Here is a 16,776-nt window from a genome sequence, read left to right on the forward strand (position 1 = left end):
GCGACATTAGCCATTTGTGTTTAACGGAAGCATCCCAGATGGGCGAAGGTTCCCCTAACAAACAGTAGTGGGCATGCTCGTAGTCTGGTAATTACTTTTCACACCAGTGGCACGGACGGTCCCCCACCGTGCAAAACAAATCCAAAGTTTAGTTAACCTGACATTTTATCCTCTTCATTAAAAACGTCTGACGCAACCGACCTGGCTCTCAAGATTTGCCAACCTTCTAATCAAAGCACTACACTCTCCAAAGTAGCTGAATTACGAAAACGGATATTATTTCGCAGCGGCTTAAAAACATTTTCGCCGCCTGTTGATCAACAACCAGCAGCCCTTGGGCACTTAAAATCGGTAATTTATTGCTTTAATCAAAAACGCTTTCTTTCATAATTTTCTCTGACACGCTTGTGCGTGACTAGGGACGAATTCCAGTTTTACAGTCAATCTATCGCAGATGGCCAACCTCGTTAAAAATAGAAAAAAATATGAGGTCATACACGGGGAGAACATTTTGCTTCGTTTATGCCATCGTGGTTTCTGCGTCAATGTTGGAGGATAGATGCTGATGTGTTGCAATCCATCTTTGCCATCGAAGAGTCTAAAGCCAAGAAGCTTGACAAATTGTCAAGCCAAGGCACAATGAATTGTACTTTGCTCAAGTTTACAACGACGTGAGAAGTGCCTTTAATGCCTGGCGGTTTGCGCGCGCATACAACTACCACTCTCTCCCTACTCCACGGTCAAGCCGCCCAGAGACTCAGAAGGTTGATGTTCTTTACATTGTATGCGCCGGGACTTCCAGCAACAAACGTACATTTATTACTGAAAACAGTTGTTTTATGGGAAATTAAGTTGGCGAGACGTGAAGGAAAAGCACCAATTTGCGAATGGTCCATCAACATGGCAATCCTGCATGCAAACATAGGCCAATCAACGCCATGAAACGCGAGCCTTCAACACAGAGCCTGTCTTATAATGAGCTTAAAGGCGTAATTTAGTTTAGGCTGTGACTCACCTGAGCCCTTTTCCTTGTACAAGACTTCAAAAATTCAACAACGGTTGTATTGTCGTTGGGGTGTTAGTTGCTTTGTCGATCCCCTGTTTTGCCACACGCTCACCTGAGTATACACTTAACATAATTCTGTACGGCATGGAAACGTACGTTTTATTACCAAACTGGTAGATATAGCCTTACTATTCGCCTACAGCCAGCAGGCACCACAGAACATAAAAGCCCTGTTATGGCACTGTCCTCAGCCATCGAAAAGGACTATTGTCGATGGCTGCGCCCGTGTGCGTCAGACAAAAGGCCATTTTTTGAATAAACTACCGGTCTTGATTGCCTCTTTAGTAATTACATTTGTTAAGGGTATTGTACTTGGACGGGAGACATACGTTATCTTTGAGCACCACTTGAGAACTAAAAGGGGAAAATCACAAGAAAATTAATCATCCGTGGATAAGGTGATGAATTCGAAAACCCACTGGGCAGTAATACTGCTGGCTAATTGCCACTATTTTGCTTTAAAGATACTCAGTTGGTCTCCTCTCAGAGACGATGTATTCCCAAAGATCAATTCTCCAAGTTCAATTGTCTCGTGACTTAAAACTGTCCTCGGTATGTCAATTCATACCGATTGTTTAAGTTTGTTTCACGAAGCTTATAAAATAGTCTTTTGTAGGCCTAAATGTTCATCTTCTTTTTAATGGAACAAGCTCTTGCCTTGCCAAATTCAACGAGATTCTCTGTGAGTAATACACCTTGAACCTAGGTTTGAGGCATGTGAAACCCCCTAGATACACTAAGGTCTTAAATGGAATAGACGCAAACCTTCAAAAAAAGCATTAATGACAAAGATCAGTTCTTTTCTTCTTCTCGATACAAGAAAGGCCTACTCCCTTGCACTAGCCTATTTCACAAACAGCACCTAGTGCAACTGTTCACCCGTTTTTCCAGAGAGCAAGTTACAATTTTGTAAAAAGGAAACGTTCTCCACTCGGCTAACGAAGTCCATTACTCAACTTGCCTCCACCTCTTCATATTTTCGAGTTGAGTATTTGCAATTGAACGTGTCATGCTGTGGCGTCTGGGTGCGAGTTTCCTCTCAATTTACAAATATTTGAGATGCAGCTGCCTTCAACTTCAAGATTTTCACAGCTCTTTTTGTTCAAGTTAACAAGAGATGCCGACCGATGTTGCGCGCAACCCAACAGTCCGAATGCTGGGGCAAAAGACTTCAGCAAGCTAGTGCTTGGTTCTCAACGTGTGGATAACCACATGCCAGTTTTTATTTAGCCTTAGCAATAGGTTAGGGCTCTTTTTTATTTTAAGAGTTGAAGCTGTTTCAACGCAATCTATAAGCATTGTATGTCGTGACAGTTTACATGGAGATTTCCCAACGCTAAGCAACCTCTACTAACAAATTCGTGAGACACTTTCCCGTATACGTTTGTACAGGCCTAGACAGACAGCGCCGTCCTAAAAATTCACCTCGCGTATCGTGAAAATTAAATTAGAATCACTCGAGAAAAGCATTTGAACATCCGATCAAAATGCCACTGTTCAAAGCATGCCGGTTGTATATTATGATAGACATCTTAACTACCTAACAACTTCTGCATCGTTATGTTAGGTGGTGGGCACACAAGAAGGAAAAGCGGAGTCCGTTCGAAATAGATTGCGTAGTGTTGAGTGCCTGAATTTGCAGCCTTGAAGATTATTTTGTTCCAGGAAAAAAACCCACTCACTTGAGCCTCACTTCTTAGCATGACACCCGTGTCACACACAGAATACGATAATATATTACTTCCACGTTCCGAATATTGGCATTTTCCTGTAAAAGCCTCGTTTATTAACATCGCTGGGTAGTCAGATCAGGTGCTTGCGAAAGATGGACGCGATTGCTCGTCTCAGTCTCAGGGTCGCTACAACTCACGATTTCTGGAACGTAAATCAACCTGGATCAGAATGCCAGATATTCAACTTACTATCTCTTCATCAAACCATGAATAAGTTCCCACCTTTCTGGGATTTTTTTTCTCTCTCTCAGAGTCTTCGAAAAGATTACTTCCCTGAAAGCTTTCTGTTCGCTTTGGGATTCCTCTCTATGTATCATATCAATTACACAATAACTTGATGCATACTTGGAGAGTTTGACGCTCCCATTTCTTCGTTGACACCTGCCAGGGCGTGGGTGAGTTAATGGTTGTTTATGAGCGTAAGGTCGGGCCAATATCGGTCACCTTCTGTCGTAATCATCACTCTGCAACGACAATATTCACGAGAGATCCATTTCTGATCTTGTTCCCTGAATATGTTTCTGCCAGGCAATTTTTTTGACAAGCGTTCTTAAAAGAAGCCTTTCTGTCAAGAATTTATTTTTGGCGTCAAACACTGAGGTACTTTTAATACTATTTTATTTTAATTATTCAACTTAGTGTACTGATCTGTAATGAAACTTTTCTTTTATTGCCTTCATTTCTACGCTCCAGTTCCCAATGCGACGAATTTACCATGCATTAATTAATATGGTCAACTCGTGAATAAAGTCTATTCCCTTGATTGCAAGTCTTACATTTCCGATGAGCACAAATTGCATATCTAAAATCTGACCAGCTCATGTGTGAGGCGTAGTGCCACTTAGGGGACACCTATATAGCGGTTTGCAAGCGAATTTTCATATAACCAGTGGTCATGTTTACGGGATCATTCAATCTCTCATCGCTTTAACGGTTTCTGCCTTTGGTTATGGTCTATCGCTAGAGCACCGCAGACTGCAGAATGTAAAAAAAAACACAGTCAGCTTCTGACTTAAAAAACATAAGTACTTTGGATTAATTTATTGGCCTGTGTCACCTGCTATGAATATTACTGTGATTTCTTGAATTATTAGTGTTGATAAAGCTCCAAATTAATTATCGCCACTGATCTACCCTATGCATTAAAATTACTATATTTTTTGTGTGACCATGTCCATGAGGAAAACGTAAACTTTACAGGGATTTGCCTTAACCCAGCGTGACAAAACTGCCAATACTTGGTCAGAGCTTAGCGCCTAGAGCAAAAGCACCCTCTCATCGGTTGAAAAGAGCCATGTTGGTCGGGGTGCTCATTTTGTTGGTAGCAATGCGACTGTAACGCATGCATTTCATACTAGCTTGTGAACCAGCGATGAAGTGCCTTTCTTGTTCGAGCTCGGGCCTCGTAGCAGAAGGGATGTTAGAGGCTTACGTTTTTGTTTAAATCTTCTTTAGAAGGTGAAACTGGCAATGTTGAATCAGAATCATCAAAGATACAGAAAATTATTTCCAACAGAAAAAAATCAAAATGTCATCAACGTGCTTGTCCATATGTCAGTGCACCATATGCTAGGCATACCAATGTACGGGTAAGTAAAAACAAAACGTGGTTAGGCCTCATATCCGTGGTACAAAACGATTGCTATTAAATACCAATTTCAAAGTTTCGTAATTAATTATTCGGCAGGCTACCCTGCAAGTTAATTAAGATGTTCAAGCTGGAACATATTTTGTATTTTTTGTGATTATAAAGTCCAGAATCTGTCATCCGAATAACGTGATACCTTGGTCAGTATAAGATGGAAAGCTTTTTTATGTAAATTGCAACCCTCTCGTTATGGTCAGGCTCTTAGTTGACTTAGCACTTTTCACATAGATCACATAGACATCAAGTGTCGTGAATACGTGATTCCGTCGGGCCTTGCTGACGCACTCAATGTGCGCTGTATTCTGAGCAATCAGTAATTACAGCATCCCATGCTTGGAACTAAACTCGTCCGTCGGGGATAGCAGAAGGCTGTTAAATATACGCTAGCGCGTTCAGTGTACTTTCTCTCGAAAAAAAAACCCCGAATAAATCAGGTTGTCTTGGTTAAATAAACTGCTGAGGTTAGTGTACTTCTTTTGAAAGGCTCCCTTTCCTCTGTCTCTTTGAAATGCAAATCTGATACACGGCATTACAAAGGTACACATCGAGAGAGATGGAACACCATTTCCGAACATCAATTTGTCTGACTACCAGATACATTAATATAGAGCCAGTTTACATGACACTTTGTGTATAGACAACGCCGTAAAGAATTATTAGAACATTCTTTATATTAACAGAATGTTAAAATGCTACCCCCGGGTGTATGATTTGTCGTCTACGCGACTGATGTAAACCGTCATGCTGTAACGTTGGGAATGTATACAAACATCATTTTGTTCACGTCTTATTTACAAACGCTTTTGAAAAAAAATGACCATATTATTCTTACAGATTTCTTGTATTTTTGGGGGTGGGTGGGTGGGGATCGTCCTTTTTGTCTTTTAATAAAAATTGAAATGACCCAAGAGAGTCTTGTGGATGGTACTTCGCTAATAAAGTACAAAGCATTCTACATCAGACGTATGTTCCTAGAAATACAGATCGCGGAAAGTAAATTGGCGCAATCAGACACCTCACAAATACGCAATTTCTTTGTCTTTACACCAGCATGTGGATGGTTGATTAATTAACCGGTAAACACGCTTGTATACAACATCTGCATTTCCCTTCTAACTCTGGTCATAAACTGGGAAATTTTCCTATTCCTATACTTAACAAATATGGCACCATGAAAGCCATATAGACTTATTTTCCTCAAGCCATAGCCGCTAACCATTGGCACCCCAGATGTGTTCCAAATTAAGGATTTTCATTTTAGTGTATCGCAACTTCGAAGAGATTAAAACAGTCGGTGCTGCAGAAATAATCAAGACCGGCGGATTATTTAGTAGCTTTTCTCTTAGAAAAACCGGCACATCCCGGAAAAATACTTGCAGTACTCCCGTGTTTCGATGAAGGGAAATAAAACATGAGCACAGAAGGTTCCTTTTCGAGCTGATCAGGCAATTCCTCGACACCTTCATGTCTTTGTTTAGTTGATGTTTTATCAGTGTGAAAAGGGTAAATCGTCATCGATGTGGTAACGCTAAACAATGTTTTTTTGTTTCACCGATTCGCATGAAAATCGTTTCGAAGAGGAAAAAGTGTGTGACAAAAAAAGGTCTGTAATCCGTGTGGAATACAAGACGACGGAATCAGCTCTAATACATAGAAGCTCGTCACTGTGAAAACGCAGGGCATTTTTTTCCAGCGTTAGGTATACCAGGTGAATTTACTGTTGGACAAACAGATCACCCAACAGCGTTGATTTTCTCCTAAAACTTGTCTCATTTTACCCAAAAGTTGTAGAAAATGTTATTTTTAGAAGCATTTTTTTACCCAGCGTTTTGATCTTTCTTTAAGCGATTCACCTGGTGCCTTTAACACGTTGGGCAAAAAATACCCAGCATTTTTTACAGTGTTCCTCTTGGAAAAAGGAAGCAATTCCCCTCCTATGCATCATCCCTTCGCAGGTTTCCGGAAGACCAAGCTTCATTTCGGCGCAGGGTCCTATGACTCGACAGTAATCTGTGGCCATTATGCAACAGCCGCAAACAACAGTTCAATTTCCAAGGGACACCCCAAACGAGTGGATTAAAACTCGAAATGGCGTCGTTAAACGTCTTTAGGGAATTTACTGTACAAAAAGTTAATAGCAGTAAGTGCCCAGCTTTGTTGTATAAAATGTCCCAAAAACTCATCCCTTGAAAATGAGCAGACCTCGATGTGACAACACTCTTTTTTTTCCAATAGCGCACTTAATAGTTACCACGAAAAAAAGGAAAGATTCTTTTAAAGGCAGCAGCCTGAATATCGTACCTGTATAATATTAAGATTGACAAATGACGTACTTGCTGGATAACTCTGTATTTACTTTTGCTCTTTGTCACAAAGAGAATGTTATTCATTTTTCATCCTCTTTGGAGTTCCACACAAGAAGTTTTTGATGCTTTGAATTTCGTTTTGTTTTGAAGTTTTGAAATATTTGTCTTCGAACCCGGGAGAAACAATTTTGTCCTAAAGGACTGCATATTGGTACATTTTGCAAACAGACTGTCTGTTAGTTTTGTCAGCGATCGTAAATAGGGGCGATTGTGAGTGGGAGCACGCGCTAGGCCTCCTGAGATTTTTGCAATTTGAAGAGCACAAATAATAATTTCGAACGAGAGAAGAATCGCTGTCGAAATCACCACAGCGTGCCCAGCCAAAATTACGACTCCTGCACACCGCCGTAACTTTATCCTTTTTCTGGTTCAAGTCGATCTCAAATCGGCCGAGGCGCCCAGGAGGCAAATGTTTTTATTGACTTCTACGTGCTTTGAAATTGGTTAAAGCGACACTACAGTTGGATTTTCAAATAAAAAAACCCACATCAGTGGTTAGCTTACAAGCTGGCCTGAATAATAGCGAAAGCAAACCTACGCACTTCCCACCTCCCTCAAAACCACTTGAACTACTGTAGTAACTTGTTAGGAATATATTTAACTGAAAGAAAGATCGATCGCATTTTGGTCGGAGGTCACACCAACCAAAATAAATCTTGAAAGTATCCAGCGAGTACATAATGTTTTAAAAATGTTCAATAAAAAAAATAAAATAAAATAAAAATCTTGAAATAAAATAATGTTGTGAAAACATATTATTCCAGAGTGACTGAATACATTTTCCGTATAACATTTTATATGTCATTTACAAATGCTATAGCTGTCCACGCAAAACACGATGAAAGCTTTTAAAAATCTTTTGTGAAACGAAATAATTGAAAACATACAAATGTCTACAGACAGCGCAACATCTAAGTTTTTAAATGGAGGGAAGTATTCGGGGGGTGGTGGAATCCACCCGTATGCTGTGAGAAGGTCTAAAATAACCCAACCCTTTTTGGATAAAGGTTATATAGGCCTATTATTGCTTGTATGTAAATATTAGCTCGTCCACCCGGGGCAGGTGACACGGGAGGGCATATAACAGATCCCTCCATGTGAGCGTACTTAAAAGATTCTATCCGGACATGTCGTTGCAGTAATACGTTATTAGAATGAAAATAATGAATATTCACAAAACATGCATTTCAATTTTAGCATTCTTAGAACTTCTATAGTTCCTACCCAGTAACTTTGATGACGGTCATCTAGCGATATCCAAATCAGAAAACTGCATACGGCCATGGGCGTCGCGAGGGGAGGGCAAGAGGGGGCACTCCTCCCCCGGAAAAAAGTAAATAGGAATAAGAGAGGAAATGGGATGAAAGTCAAGGATTTGATTTAAAAAATATCGCCCCTCTACTCTTTAATGGGTTACCATAAATTACAAATCCTCATCTGTCGCCAGGTTTATCTTGTTTACCTGCATGTCGAAAAGTGGTCCCCCCCCCTTGCAAAAATCTTACTCCCTTGCATGGAGACGCCCGTGCATATACGGCCTGGCTTTTTAGTTCAAAAGATGGTTGGGTTAATAAATCCATCTATCGGCTGATCCGTCTTGTTTTCAGAATGTTATGACAGCCGTAAACCCGTAAGATTAAAAAAGCCAGTCGGCATAATTGTACTTACATATTCAAACGGTTGTACTTCGCGCAATAAAATCATCCAGCGTTGATGTAATAACTCTCCTTTTATCATTCAAACTTTTTTACAGTCCTCCCGTATCAACTGTTAACATATTATGGCTGAAACTTCCGTTTGCCCCAAATTGTTGTTTACGTCGTTTGCAATTAATTTCCTCCTCATGTGCGCGTGACACCAGTTCCGCATACTGAGGACCAGTTGGTTTCACAAGGATCTCGATCCGTGATCCCATCGCCGATTCGCTCCCTCTACTAAGCGGGCTTTGGTGTCAGTAAACCACGATGGATCGCTGATCGCGATCTGGAATCGCATGAAACAAACTCGCCCCAAAAGGGTAAGTTTTCGTGGCAAGGTCGCTGACAACAAATTAACTATTTTCAAAGCTTACCGATTCAGGTACCCTCTAAAATCAATGTTGGCTTTCCCACGGTATTTGTTTTGCAGTGTAGTTTGGAAAATACCACGTGCGGATCGGTATGCGGATCCAACTCCACTCGGTCACCGGATATGCTGGTTTTTGTGACAAAGTACACTGACGATGATGTAACTGATTGAAAGCCACTGTGGTTCATCTGCACGGGTGAGCATCATTGTTAGCTTCATAGGAAATAATTTGGTAGGAATGTTTCGTGTTTTTGCATTAACTTCTACATGCATATGACGTGGACGTAATTTTTACTACGTAATTTAGTTGGAACGAGGGTGGTTCTTTATTCATTAAGACTTGAGATGGTTTTGTGAAATCGTATATGTCGTATTGTATCGCCACATTTCAGTGTCTGTCCTTTGAAAATCTAGCTGCCACCATCATTTATGTGGCACAGTTTTACTTCTGTTGTGTATGTGTAATGAATGAAGAAATTTATTGAAGCAGAAAAAAGATTATCTCCTAATTTTCCTACATTAATTTCCGCCTTGATGACCGTAGGCTACCTTTGAAACGTACGGAAGTAATTTCTTCTTCTGCAAAAATATTACGACCAACATTTATTAGTCAGTACATCGCCTAAAATTTCCAATCTTCAAATACGAACTTGCCTTACCTCTCAGGCAAGAGGTGTAAAATGATCATTTTGAAAGTAATTATCTTTATTAAACAATGTTTTTCAGGGGCATATATCAAAGCCACTTTCCCAGTGTATGCAAAAGTCGACCGTGAACAAAGACATGTCGGCAACGTTATCCAAGTCAGGGGGACAATGTACTTTGTGACGTTATAAATACCTTCAACTCTGGCTAAACTTACCTGCAGGCCCGATTTAACCCTGACACTGCAGACTCATTGTTTAAACGAACCATGCGCACTCACTTATCACTTTTACGAGAAAGGACTGACAGTTACTGAATTAGTTTTTGCTATCGTAGAGCTAGGTCGAGCCGATTGATGCTCCTTGTGGCTCAAAGCAGGCTAGCCCGCCAAGGATTGCGTTCAGTCGAACTTTTATACGAACCTTCGGTCCAGTGATTTTACTCCCAGTACATGTAATCGATAAACAGACGTGACACCCAAAAACAAATCAACACAGTACGTGTGTTCCTTAAAGCCTGTTTCCAAAGTGATTATTACTCAAGATATACAACTAAACAGTACCGTAGATTAATAAATTGATTAAAAAAATTGGCTTTCTCTTAGTTTATATTGGACATTGATTGATTGAGTGATTTTGTTGTATGTGTTACCCTTGAAAGCGTACCGCTCGACGAGTGAACGTCGGGTGCCCTACTTGACATAAACCATTTCTATGTTAACTCCCAACTGTACAGTTAAAAATGTGACTGGAAATGAGACTAAGATGATCAAACATTGACAACATTTGCCTTTGGTCATTACTAACTTTGACCCTCTGCGCCCAGCTAACACAAATGCCTATGAGGAAACAGTGCTAAGTTGATTAAATTTTAGCGGTAACTAAAAACCACTGGGTACCAATGAATATATATTACGCTACTGTAGGGCTGATACCCTGTTCTCGCTTAGCAAAATCTCGTTGCTTAGCACAATTCCGTGTTCTGAGAAATGTGCATTTTGAATCAGAAATCAGCCTCAGACAAAACTGACATGCCTTACGGCGTCTCACGCTACAATTCATGTACAAGTTAGGGCTTATGCTTACACGTGCAGCGTTACTGAATCTGCATAGTCATTTATTTAACAGATCCAACTTGTCGACTGGTGTGGTTAGTAGAACGGTGGCTGTTTTTTGATTATGTGACTTTGTTTGGACTATCGTGTCAAACATTATGCAGTCCAACTTTAATGTTCCATGTTGATGACACATTACAAAAACGCAAATACTCAGACGTGTGGGGCAAACATTGAAAAATGTGCAGGTAGGCTGTTCGTCTCATTTATAGGAAAAGTAGTTTATGGTAAAGCACTTTTTATCAGGTTCAATCAGTCTCACATTCATAGCGATTGAATTATATTCTGGCAAAAAAGCAGACATTGCATACCTTTGACAGGCAATATCAACGGCCTACCACCAGTGGTTTAGCCGGGGGGGGCACCTGGGGGCACCACAAATTCGTGGTGCCCCCAGGTGTCCCCACTAAAAGAACGGATAAATGGATATTGAACAAGGCTAACGAAAGCTTTCCCCCCCAAAAAAACACATTAGCCTGTTGCCCCCATGAAATGCTGATGCCCCCACTAGTAAAACCTTAAATATACAGCACTGCCTACCACATCCTTTTGAAAAGCTATATGTGTGCTTTTGGTTGGCAACGCAAACGAAACAGTGGACAGCCGTATGCAGAATCACACAAATGGAAGCCTAAGAAATTAAAGCGAAACAAACTTTTAAAAATTGAATGAGCTTTGCATTGTATCGTTCAAGCTTTCCATATAACAGAATAACTATAACTGCAGCCCTGAAGATGTGGAAATTTGCCTTCCCTTAGAAGTCTCTACATCAATTCCAGTATGTAACCTTGTAAACGTGCATGCCTATACGGTAACTAGTTTTAGTTTCGTACGTCAGCGTTGGAAACCCAAGAACGGAAACAAATTGACTTCAGAAAGTGTTCAAGCATATAGCCCAATTGCCGTCTCTGCCTACACTCACCGTTTGGCAACCTGTCGTAACAATTAGCTAGAGAATCCCTTGTACTTGTCTAAATTACACTTTGAGCATAGTGTCAGTACATAACCATTTTCTCGACAGCCAAAACATAAGGTCCATAGACGTCGTTTCTGAGTAATCTAATTGTACCCTCATCATGTGATTTTTTGGTTGGTTTCAGCTTCAACAAACAAAATACGTTGTGGAGCTTGTCTTCAAATGTCAGGACAAAAGGAAGATAATCTCCCTGGCGACTGAACCACGTTACAGCTGCAAATATTTCACTGGATGAAACACAATTTAGGAAGTTTTCAACTCACAAGCAGGCGCCTCGTAGATAGCAGGTAGTTGATTTGAATGTAGTCATCTTTAAACAATGTTTTACAACGCTGTGAAAGAAAAGGTTCTTTTCAGTGCTGCTTTCTTAATGTATGTGCAAGTCGATCGTGGTCCAAGAGGCGTGAGTAAATGTCATTCAACATCAGGGGACAGTGTACCCTGTGACGCTACAAATGCCTTCCATTTTGGTTCAATTTCCCGGCAGGTTCGCCTTAAACCCGTCCCACCACAGCAGAATCGTTCTTTGATAGTTGTTTTCCAAATGAATGAGCTATGCGCACTTTCTTACCACACCAAGAGAACGGACTGACAGTTAATGACTTAGTTTCTGCTACAGTAGATCTAGGTCGAGCACTGATGCTCCTCGTGGATCAAACAAAGCAGGCTGGCCGACCGAAGACTGCGTTCAATTCACCTAATAGGAACCTCCGCAACAGTGAGTCTATTCCCAGTAACCGATAAACAGACGTGGCACGAAACAACAACACAGTACGTGTGTTCCTAAGCCTAAAATTCTGTTGCCAAAGTGATAGTTTCTCAATATATACGGGTAAATGGCAACCCAGTTTATTGAAATCCTAATAAATTCGGTGTGCTCTTAGTTAATCATGGGCGTTCATGAAAAGTTAGCTGCTGATATTATCATTTTTGTTATTAAGGCAAGGATCTTTGAGGATTTCTGGCCAAGAAACACCCCAATAACTCGACACGCAGTAGATGTGGGTAACATCTTGTAAAAGGAAACTCTAGAAGTACCCCACTCGACGGGTGAACTTCGGGCGCATTACTGACCTACTTTACTCCAATTTTAAATTTACCTGCTGTACGCTTAAAATGTGACTTTAAATGAGATCAAGATGGTCGAACCATAGGCATCTTTCATTGGCTATAATTCGTGCCGTTATCTTTGTTCTGAAGAAAGCTTAAACTTAAAACCCAAAAGAAATTCTGTCGCTCTGGGTCCCCCCTTTTTAAGTTGTTGTTGTTGTTTTTTTATTATTTCCTCTTCTTTTCATAAAGACTACCGTAGGTATAGAAATGTAAAGATAGGAATATCAAGTCTAGAAGAGGAAGTAAGACTAAAAAACAAAAGCTTGTGTAAGGCCTGCTTTTCTACAATACTACACACAATAATAAAGCACGTGGTTCATACTAGAAAACAAACAAAAAAGACAAAATTCAAAATCGAATACACATTAGGAAACGGGAGTTACAGAAGAAAGTATGTACAAGTTACGAATGCAAATTATCAAGAAACGTTGCCAAGTTAATTAAAGCAGTAAACGAAAACCTGCTGACTATCGATGAATGTAAATTACGCGATTGTTTGGCTGGTACCCTCAGTACTCTCGCTTGGTAAATTCGGATGTGATTTGCACATTTCGGTATTCCTAGAAATGGACGGTACCAATTAGAAATGAGCAAAAGACACAAACTCTTATATGTAATAGTACGCTACATGTATACAAAATTCAAAATCGAATACACATTAGGAAACGGGAGTTACAGAAGAAAGTATGTACAAGTTACGAATGCAAATTATCAAGAAACGTTGCCAAGTTAATTAAAGCAGTAAACGAAAACCTGCTGACTATCGATGAATGTAAATTACGCGATTGTTTGGCTGGTACCCTCAGTACTCTCGCTTGGTAAATTCGGATGTGATTTGCACATTTCGGTATTCCTAGAAATGGACGGTACCAATTAGAAATGAGCAAAAGACAAAAACTCTTATACGTAATAGTACGCTACATGTATAAGTTTGAGCTTATACTTACATGCAGGTTTAATATCAAGTCTGCATTATCATTAACAGATTAAACTCGTCGAGTGGTGTAGATTAGTAATAGAACGATATAATGGATCAGAGAAATTGCCTTGCCCTGAAGAAGGTACTCAGTTATCGAAAGCTCAGCAATCACATATTTCAGAGTACTGATTTGATATTATATTCTTGTCAGTAATACAACGATGTTTGTCGCTTCGATGTGACCTTGTTCCAAAACTTCTCTGTCGTGCGGAACACCAGTCCAGCTTTAATATTGTGTGCTGTTTATTCATGGCGCATTTATCACTATGCAAATATTCATAGAGAAAAGTGCAGGTAGGTTATTTGTCTCTTTTAGAGAAGAAGTTAAGTTCCCCTTTGTAATTCCACACAGCGCCGCTTTTGTTTGCAGTTGAACAGCTATTTGGGCAAAAAGCTGAAATTGTTTAATTTAAACGGTCTATTGCGGTTTATTTGATACCACATCCTTGAAATAAAATTCCAAAGTTAAATGTTAATTGAGTTGCCAGTGAAAACAATATACAGCCAACGGTTAACCAGATAAGAATATGATTGATGTATAGAATTACACGAGTTAAGAATAAGAAGTATAGCCTAAGAAAACAAAGCGAACTTCCGTGAGTTTTTCTTAGTTTGGTTCCAACTGCAGTTAATCAGCTAATAGAGTAACGGTAGCCATGAATTTTTTTTGGGGGGGGGGCTTTTAATAAATGAGAAGTTGAATGATTCCGGTATGTAACTTGGTGCATGTGTATGCTTATACGATAAGTAGCTCTGGTTTCGCACTTCAAAAATTGGAAACTAAAGAACGGAAAAAAATTGGCTTGAGAAGTTTTTCGAGCGTAAATGATGGCTCTACCGACACTCACCGTTTGGCAACCGAGTCACCATACGCCTCAGAGATCGCTCATCGTAGCACCTTGCATGAAAAAAGTCATCGGTAAAGTGTATCTTAATACATAGACGGGTCTATTTTTCTGACCGTGTTTCCCCCATGCCTTGCCTCTGAGACCAAGCACCGCCAACTGAGCCCCTTCGCTCCCGCGTAGCCGACACGGACATACCGACAGGTACCGGGCGCACAGTGAACTTCACCACCGGCTCACTTGTAATTGCCCGACGCGTTCCGCCGCCAGCCACACCGAATCAGCCTACGACTGTTCCATGTTTACAACAACCGCTCGGATGAAGGGTCCTGAAATATAAGTCTACTTAGAAGACTCGCCAAACTCGGCGCAGTAGCATTCTTAGAAGTATGTTGTTCTGGGCTTAGAGGGCAAAAACCTCGTAAAAGCGAGTTCCATTCTATCATCAATAGGATACATTAAAGTAACATGCCTATCTTCTTGGAAAATGAGATGATCATCCAATGTAACCTCACTATAAATTGGCTTTCAAGTTCTCCGACTTAAGAATTAGAGCTGGCGGATGAATAAACGACGAGTGATTTACGATATTTTGTTCTAGGGTCTTGGGATTACTGGTTACCACTACACGCCTACACACTAAGAAACGAGGATCAGCTCTATCTGATAACAGCTAGTGTGGGTTTATATTACGCACAATAAAAAACCACAAATCATTGCTCATGCACCTTGCACTACCAGAATTACTTTTTTCATAAAAAAGTTTTAGTCAAGTTTTAGCGGCTTCTTATTCAGCAAGGCCCACAGCACAGGTGCTCGATTTTGCCAGTTTGCTACCCAGTTCGTTAATGTAACGTCACCGGTTTAAACCACGCCAACTGTGCGTGCACCGCACACAGAGTTATATGCATTGATCGCCGTTTACATAGAGTACCGAAATGTGACGTCCTGTGAACCAGAAAGTCCAGTGCACACGAATGGAGTACGCGCGCGTGTTGGTTCACGCGCTGGTTCTCGCGCTCATGCCTTTTACACACTAACTGTGAGCGTGACGTATTCACTTCGGTTCTCTATACATGCCGCAATAAATTAATTACGCACACTCAACGTGCTCCGCGTCAAACGTGCATACTTGCGCGCATCATGGCGCACTTACGCGGTGAGTACCAAAATACACGCGCTCTTTTGTTCCGCTCGGAGCGGATAATCTCGGTCAAGGCGCCGTAGATAGTTTACGATGATCACTGGGTAGTCGCTAACAAAATGGCGGCCGGCTAGTGATTAAAGTTCTGTCGCATTGGCCACTAGAACCGGTAAAATCGGATCTCACGCAGATGCAGATGACTGGGTGGCGCAGTGGTGAAAATATTTTAATGGAAGTTTACTAAAGGCTTCTCCAGCGGCACGTGATCTTTCAGACTCTGAAATTTAAATGTGATGAGTTTTTTGTCCCAGGCAAGTAAAATAAGGCGGACGCAATCAGATATACCTGAGGAGGACCTGACTTTTACTGATACATTTTAGAGTCTGGTTTACGCATATTATTTAGTACAAATGTCTGTGATAGTATTTAAATAACGCAACAGTCGTCAACGAACTACGCGCCTATTCAGTGGGGAGCTAATAGTGTGACACTGGAGCACCCTCTTTACTTTGTGTATTTTGTTTCTTGTAGTCCTGTCTCTGCAGCTAGATGTCCCGTTCCAGTCGCCGGCAGCAAACATGTACTTCAACTGTTTCCCGTTTTGAGATTGGAAATCTCCGGAGATATGAAACGTAATTTTGCGGACGGTACGCCGCGCGGCTGACGTGCATTGGGGAAATCGGTGTTTTTCACCCGGCACTGGCCGGGTGACCTCTACTGATCCCGCGGAATTGTAAATAGTCGTTTAAAATTGACTCAATCGTATTTCTTCCGGCACTTGCATTCGGCCTCCTCTGGGTAAGTTTTAAGTTCGATACAGACAAAATTTCATGCGTTCTTGTGATGCCTGCGGTCACTACAAAAACTGCAGTGTTCAATTGGTGTTAATTCAACACACTGGGTGTCATCAGAGAACTGTACCAGACTGGGTGTAGTCCTCTGATGCGGTGCACTAGACTGAGTGCAGTCCTCTGGTGTTGAATTAACACCACAGTTGCAGTGCAGGCGGCTTGGTTAGTGAAAAGCTGCTCAAGGGCTTAGACCCAAATATCTTTATCATTGCCACCCCAATGGAGCTTT

At 40.9% G+C, this 16,776-nt stretch overlaps 1 protein-coding gene and 1 long non-coding RNA gene across 10 annotated transcripts in view; one reads left to right on the plus strand and one right to left on the minus strand.

Annotated features, from left to right (window-relative positions):
- The window catches only part of LOC110978711 (orexin receptor type 2-like), a 62,581-nt gene that overhangs the window by 24,179 nt on the left and 21,626 nt on the right, over positions 1 to 16,776 (minus strand). For 2 of the 8 annotated variants that reach the window (XM_022233919.2, XM_022233920.2), the window contains exon 1: positions 14,556 to 14,795. The exons of 4 other annotated variants lie outside the window; for them this stretch is intronic. The gene's annotated coding sequence lies outside the window, so the exon portion shown is untranslated. Of the gene's footprint in view, positions 1 to 8,481; positions 8,711 to 14,555; positions 14,799 to 16,776 lie in introns of those variants that run through there. 2 more of the 8 variants (XM_022233923.2, XM_087148644.1) reach the window with 2 other exon arrangements.
- The window catches only part of LOC110978712 (uncharacterized), a 41,039-nt gene continuing 32,953 nt past the window's right edge, over positions 8,691 to 16,776 (plus strand). Inside the window, exons 1-3 of one of the 2 annotated variants that reach the window (XR_015428271.1) lie at positions 8,691 to 8,830; positions 8,941 to 9,076; positions 11,740 to 11,902. This is a non-coding gene — a long non-coding RNA (uncharacterized LOC110978712). Of the gene's footprint in view, positions 8,831 to 8,940; positions 9,077 to 11,739; positions 14,547 to 16,776 lie in introns of those variants that run through there. The other variant, XR_002598120.2, reaches the window with a different exon arrangement.

The sequence above is a fragment of the Acanthaster planci genome, linkage group LG18 (genome assembly GCF_054643075.1).
Source record: "Acanthaster planci isolate LZ-2023a linkage group LG18, COTS_SCS, whole genome shotgun sequence".
Taxonomy (NCBI): domain Eukaryota; kingdom Metazoa; phylum Echinodermata; class Asteroidea; order Valvatida; family Acanthasteridae; genus Acanthaster; species Acanthaster planci.